Source organism: Pteropus medius, unplaced genomic scaffold (assembly GCF_902729225.1).
Source record: "Pteropus medius unplaced genomic scaffold, Ma_sr-lr_union100, whole genome shotgun sequence".
Classification (NCBI taxonomy): Eukaryota; Metazoa; Chordata; class Mammalia; order Chiroptera; family Pteropodidae; genus Pteropus; species Pteropus medius.
Genome location: NW_024342467.1, coordinates 24,874,048 through 24,881,589, shown reverse-complemented (window position 1 = coordinate 24,881,589; position 7,542 = coordinate 24,874,048). Strand labels below are relative to the sequence as shown.

Here is a 7,542-nt window from a genome sequence, read left to right as displayed (position 1 = left end):
TTCCTTCTCTCCCCAGCGTTGCTGCATTGCGGCAAAACTTGATCTTGGAATAAATGAAGAAACAACGGTTTTGTTGGGAGGAAAACTATTTGTTCAAATAATGCTAGTATCATTCATAAGTCGCTTGTCCAGGCTTCTGATCGCTGCGGACATTGCTTCTGTCTGCAGAGAGACAAACACTGAGGGTCTGCTACATGCTAGGTCCCCAGCCTAGCATTGCTTTAGGGAGTGGAAATCTCTCCCGCATTCTCTCGGGCTGTGTGTGGAACCGTTTCGGACACCCCCTCCGGGGATGCCTGGGGCAGATTTTCCGTTGCGAGCGGTTGCCGTGCGTTCCGATCCCGCTTCCTCCTCCTTCCCCACCTCCTGGGCATGAGGCTGGGTGGGAGGCTCATGAGTGTGCGTGTTTGAAGGAAGAGGGACAGGTACTCTAGGAAGCGCATGTGACACACAGAAGGAGCAACACGTGGAAAGAAGCCGCGCCAACGATCACCACGTGGAGCTGTCAGGCCTTGTAATTCAAACCTTACTTGCCGTTTATTTTTTATTTTATTTTATTTATTATTATTTTTTTAGACGAGGCAACCTTTGGCAACCTTTGGTTGACCTCACAGATCGCAAGGACCTTGTCAGCTTACAAACCCTTATTTTTTTTTTATTTTTACGCCTACAGCACCTGGTTTTCCTAGGTGGCCTCCCATCCAAGTACTGATCAGGCCCCACCCTGCTTAGCTTCCGAGATCAGCCGGGATGGGGCTTGTTCAGGGTGGCGTGGCCGTAGACATTACTTGCAGTTTAAAAGTGATGATATGCATTCATTCAGATAGTTCTTATACTAAAAACAACAAAACAAAACAAAACAAAACAATGAACAACAAACGAACAAACAGAAAAAATAAAAGGACAGCCTCGGGTGGGCATGCGCAGTGCGGCCCCCATGGACACGGTCCTGCGGGTTCTCAAAAGTCAGACGTAGTCTGGCCACGTAACAGCAGTTTTGCTCCTAGATATTAGCCCAAAGGTCTGAACGCGGGGACTTCAGAGACCTGCAAACCCACATCCCCAGCAGCGTCATTCGCGGTGACCTAAACGTGGACACGAAGCAATGGTCCACCAGCGGCTGATGGCGAGGAAAAAGCATCAGACGCAGCGTCTGCTTTTATGGAGTTTGCCGTCGAACACAGGCGAGGTGGCCGATAATCGCGTAAAACGCAGCTTGCACACTGAGGAAGGAAACGAAGTCGGCGGAGGAGGAGGGGGCTGTGCCGCGGGAGGGGTGTATCCAGCTGTCACCAGAGCAGCAGCGAAGGCTCAATCAGAGGGTGGCGTTTGGATACAGACAGGCGGTGGGAGTGCAAACCACGAGGCCACCCGGAGGAGCAGGGCTGCAGGCGGGAGAGGAGCAGATGCAAACGCCCCGGGAAAGAGTAGGCCAGCCGTGTTGTCACTCGGAAGACGTGTCCCTGGGACGCAGTCGGCAGGGGTCGCGTCCTGCAAATGCTGCCGGAGGGGTCCGGGGCGGGGCAGCAGTGCGCAGGGCCCCGCAGGACCTGGGAGCAGGTGTAATGCGTTCGGCGGTGGGAGGAAAGGCTGGGACAGGGGGAAGGAAAGGCTGGGACCCGGGGTGGCCGGGGGTCCAGCATGTTTTGCGCGGCCTCCGCCTCTCCTTAGTGAGCTCTGGGCTCCCGCTGACGCCCAGCACGCGCGGAGCCAGCGCCGCGGTCACCTCCCTGGCTGGACTGGAGCCAGCGTTGTAGCTGGACCTGCCACTGCAGCTCTTACTAAGAATGCGGGACACGCCTCAGCGACAACCAGCAGGGAACTAAGAAAAAACAGGGTTGATGTCTCACAAGTCCACACAGGGAGGTGGCAGGAAGGAGAGAGAGATGACCTGGGCCTCTGCCTTTATTAGGGTCCAAGGGGGGCGGGATGGCTAGGGTTTCAGGGCTTTACTCTTTTTTTTTTTCAATTAGAGTTGACATTCAATATTTTATTTGTGTCAGATATACGACACAGTGGTTAGACATCTATTATGTAATTTATGAACTGATTCTCCCAATTAGTCTGGTACCCACCTGGCACCACACGTACTTATTACACCGTTACTGACTATATTCCCTGTGCTGTACTTTACATCCCCGTGATTATTTTGTAACTGCCGATTTGTACTTCTTAACCCCTTCCTGTTTTTCATCCACCCCCTATCGCCCCCTCCCCAGCTGGCACCCATCAGTGTGTTCTCTGTATCCGTGAGTCTGTTTCTGTTTTGTTTGTTGATTTATTTTGTTCTTTAGAATCCACACATAAGTGAGATCATATGGTATTTGTCTTTCTCTGTCTGACTTATTTAAGTTACCATAATGCCCTCTAGGTCCATCCATGTTGTCACACGGGCTTACCCTTTATTAGAGAATTTAAAACATAAAGGCAGAAAGAAAAAAGTCAGGTCACTCAAGCGGTCAGTTATCTAGGTCACCCTGCCTGTCTAAAATGGGACCTCCGTGGGAGGGGGAGGCCTGGTACCTTATCTAACTGTTCAGCTAGTAGCTGTGACACACAGCTGGCAATTTGTTTATCTGACAAGGATGCTACCGAAATAGATGCTTTGGCCATTGAAAGCTTAGTGTCAGGCACACACCCTACAAAGCAGAAACCATAGAATTACCTTAATCTTTTGATACTTTGTTCTAAAAAATTGTCACAATTCGCCCACGTTTCTTTGCAAGGTGACTTTGTAGCTCTTGCCATCATCAGATGGCCACCGTTGAACCTGGGCTAGATTGCTATGCTGATTTAGTCTGCTCAGGCTGCCACGTTAGTACCACGTAGAGCGTGTGGCTGAACAGAAATGCATTTCTCATTGTTCTGAAGTCTGGATGTCCAGCATCACATATATGTGCTATGTGCACACAGAGACACACACACATGCACACAAACACACATGCACACGTATGCACACACATGCTCACACATGCACAAGCACGCATGCACACACACACATGCACAAATATGGTTTTCTCATTCAAACTTACAATAAGTTAACATCAGTAGAATGTTCCTATTGTGCTAAGGAAAGGCTGGCCGTTTGGAGAGGCTGCGGACCACGCGAGGTGGAGCCCGTTCCCTTCCTGGCGAAGCTGAGGCACACAGGCCTTTCCAGGCCTTTCCAGGCCTTTCCAGGCCTTTCCCGTCAAGGACCGTCAGCTGCCCTGAGCAGGGCTCCTGCCTCCTTAATGCGCTCTGCCTGCCTCTGGAAGCGCCTGGAATAAATCCAGCGGTCACGAAGTGAAATGCATGCGGGCACTTCCCCCAGACGGACGTTCCTCAAGTTATACGTAAGTTCGGATTTTGCAATTATGTCTAATTTTTCCTTAATTAATAAAAACTTTTCTTACCGTTGACAAAAAGTCAGATTTCAGCGCTGTCTGGATGAGCATATGCTGCAGGCGTAACTGCTGAGGCTGTGATGTCACATTCTCGTTTCATTTGTCCTTGAAAAGGAGACACCAGATTATTTACGTTATATATGAGATGTTCTTAATCTAGATGACTTCAAACTACAGAATCTATACATACTTATGATCACCTTTCAGAGGACACCCAATTGTCTCCAATCAAACTCAGGATATATTTAAATGATAAGTAGGTATTATTTCTGATTATGGGAGCTGAAGTTTTTTGCTGCCCACCGCCGAGTACGACAGAGTCGAACTTAACTGATTTCTTTGAATTTCACAGATATCCTCATCTCTAACATTTCGAGAATTTCATTAGCCCTGGCAGCCTATTCCTCTAGAATGCCTTCACCTCAACAGAGAGTAAGACTTGCCTTTAATTTAAATAATAGCTACGCAGCACATCGCAAGTCGAGGGACAGAGAGTCGTCGCAGAGTGACACAGGTCCCGTCGTCCCCGTGTTGTCTGGGACAGGCAGAAATGGCCCATCCGCCCAACGACGTCCCTGCCGCTGCTTTGCACGACCTGAGCTTTGGTCTTCCACGCTTGACCCGGCAGTGCTGGATTGTGTCGTCATGACCCCTCTGGGGATCCAAGCGATGGGGTGGGGACAAAGGCCCAGCTGACACCTCCCGTATCAGCAACCTGCTTATCAGCCCAGAAGACGGAATGTTCAGGGGACCAAATCTCTGAGCGCATTGCCTCGTGCTCCCTGCTCTCCCCCGCCGAGTTTCTTACCTTTGTCACGACCCATGCTCCACAGTAAGCAGAGACGCTGTTATCCAGCCTGCCGCGGGTGCCCGTCCGCAAACAAGAAGCGTCCCCCCAGCACAGAGATGTTTGCGCTCGGGGCTCCTGTGGGGTTGTTTGGTCAGCCCTCGGTTTTCCGGGCTACTTCGTTCCACCTGGTCCTCACTGGAAAGTCAGGTAAAGTCTTCTGAAGTCCTGGAGGCAGGGACATCGCGTAGAGTCACACGTTTTCTGATACCCTTCATCATCAGTCCGTTAGCACATACAAAGACAGCACAGATCATAAAAGTCAAATGCGAAGAAGATGGAAAGTAATTCTTAAAAGTCTTTCTTCACCTGCCTAGAGCTCGGTTCACTGCTTGCTATTTCATAGGAAATGGTTTCCGGGAGATAATAGCTGATATTACGCATCAATACCACACACAATATGCCACACACATGCACGTCATCACTACCACACATATGAACACACAATAAACACACACATGCACAAACACACGATGGCACACCTGCAGAGGCCATGTGCCACACACATACACATGCGACACACACGTGCGCGTACACGCGACACATGCACAGAGCGCACACGCCGTCGCATAATACACAAACACATCGACACACATGCACACACGCGACAGTCATCTATTATTGCGGCAATAGGCACACAGGGCACAGCGATGCAGCAATAACACAAACACACATGCTGCACACACACACACGCACAGGCACGGGCACATACACACGCACACGTGCACACACACACGTGTGCGCACACACACGCACGAGTGTCTTTGTAAACGGACTTTTGGAAACTTTCTCACGACACGCTTCCTTTGCACAGAGCTTCGCTCCTTTGAGTCAGCTAAACATTCCTGCGGTGAAGAAACTAGCTTTCCTCTATTCAATCTAATTTAGTTTCCAGAACTTACTCGAACACTGATGAGGGAACAGATATTAAAATCTGTCCGCGGACCTCTCAAGATTAAAGGAAGCCCAGGGAATCACCCAGAAATGTCACATTGTATACGGAATTAGCTAAGAGGCTAAGAAACAGCAGACTATGGCTTCCCCTGCAAGGAGGCTTTACAGCATCCATCCATCTCACCTCTGCAGACGAGGTCCAACTTGATTGACAACAATTCTTTCTAGTATTTCCTTTTTAAACTACCTGAAAATCATCAATTGCTCATTACCTCTTAGGGCTTCACAGTGCTTTGGTATTTTTCCGCCAAATGCAACGCCCTCTCCCCAGAAGAGATTACTTCAGCTATTCATGAGTCGTCTGTAGATAGGCACTTTGTCACAGGTTTTCCAAAGTCTTGTCACACAGGCGGATCACTGGGCAGCAGTTCAGGGTAGAGACTAAAAGAAAGGGCATCTGGATTAGAAAGCATTGCTCTGGAGAGCCTTCTCCGCCTCTGGCCCCTGAGAGTCGGGTCTGGGGGCATGGGGCCCGCGAAAGGGCAAGCAATAAGCAAAAGCCAGTCTCGACTGGGAGCTCAGAGGCATGAAGCACAGGACTTGGCAGCGTTACAATCCTGCCAAAGGCGAGTCCTGCCTGAGGTCCCTACAGGAGAGTAGGGTTGACACTTCTTATTTATTGTTTCTTTCTGTTCCTGTTCTCTGGATAAATATAGTGTTTTTGTTGCAAGGATTATTGATCCTTTCAAGTATCATAAATTCTCCCCAAGAAAAGAAACGAATCTGAGCAAATAAACTAAGCTTTGCTTTCTCTTTATAATCTAAAAAAATTTTAAAAAATCTATATATTTTAGAAACAGGATACTGCTGTATACCTTACTATAAAAATCTTGGAAGGTTATATTTCTTTTTGTCTTAAAAGGTGTCTTACCTGTTATATCGAAATACTAATTTCATTCTAAGGATTCTGAACAGTCCTCTGTATACACTTTCTGTTATATTAAAATTTATATTATGGATTAAATGTTTATCCGAGGGAATGAGATCATTAACCCAAATGTCTCTCCCAAAATGCAATCGCTGTGAAAGACCCAAGATGACTTTATTTCAGCAGTAAAACTCGAATTTGGTATTTTCCTGGATACTGAATGATATGCAGATTATGTGAAAGTTTGTTCATCGAATGTCCTCCCTACTACTGTTTAGAAAACGCCACGAAAGAAAACTTGTAAAAATAATAATAATAAATTACCACGCTGAGCTGCTATGGATTCCCCAGATTCGTTTGGAAGTGCTGTTATTGGTGTTTTGTGAAAGACCATGCTCTAACATGCATTAGCATCGATGAATCTTCCGGTCCATGCCTGTAGACTATCACATGGGATGATGACGCCTGTGGTGGCGAGTCCTCGCCTCGTCGCTGTGAGCCAGCTGCCGCCCTCTCTCTGGTGGTTGTGATTCAGCCACACGGTGCGACTCTGTGCTGGGAATGTAAAGGAAAGATCATGTGTTAGTATTTATAAAATCCAAGTTACACGTCTTATCTATATAGGTTCATGTGACGATCATGTCCCAGAGAGATGGAGCTCCATATAAACACTGTGGAAGGATAGGGTTTAATGCTTATGGGCTGCCTTTCGTTTATGATGATATAACTCTACTAAGCTAAATGAGTGAAGATTATTATCTTTCTAAATTCCATTCATTAACCATAAAAAGGTATAGCATGGCTACAAATATATTTGTGACTAAATAAGTCACTATAATTTTTTTTTAGTTCTCTTATATTTTTGTTGTTTTTTTTTTAAACTCAGATTTTAGATTCTTTTAGGAGTAAAAGAGGCTTTTTTATGCTTACACGTTTATTTCTGAGTTGCAAAACTTCTTTCTGCAGCTTTTCCCCTGTATTACCATGTTTTTCTCCTGTAACCCCCCATTCAATCTCGGCTGCCTGGAGTGCACGCCCGCCAGCTCAGCGATACTGGCTCTCGCACCTGTCGTGGAAACCTGTGCAGCGGGCTCCTCCAGGTATGTCACTGATGCATCCGCCTTCCTGCTCCCTACATCCTGTTTCTTATGTTACTCACTTTTGTCACAAGACAAAAGAGAAAATAATTTCCCTACGTAGATGCTAAGCTTTTAGGAAGCCAGGGTCATGGACTAAGCTTCTTTGTTTCCCTGCCAGGCCCAGCAAAATGATGAGCACAGAAACGATGCAGCCAGGGAACGGGACGGATCCCAGAGACTCCGAAACGCAAGGATTCGGCTGAGAAACGGTGAGCCAAGCAGGAGGCCGGCGACGGGGCGGATGCGGTGACAGACGGCTGCGCGGTGTCCTCACGATTTCTCTGTACAGAAAGGTATTTCCTGAGTGAACACTTTAATCAGTTAAGTTTTTTCAAGTGTTATAAAAGC

At 47.6% G+C, this 7,542-nt stretch overlaps 1 pseudogene; it reads right to left on the bottom strand.

Moving 5' to 3' along the window:
• Nucleotides 1-664: 664 nt before the first annotated feature.
• LOC120602552 (uncharacterized) lies at nt 665-783 on the bottom strand (annotated as a pseudogene).
• Nucleotides 784-7,542: the final 6,759 nt, after the last annotated feature.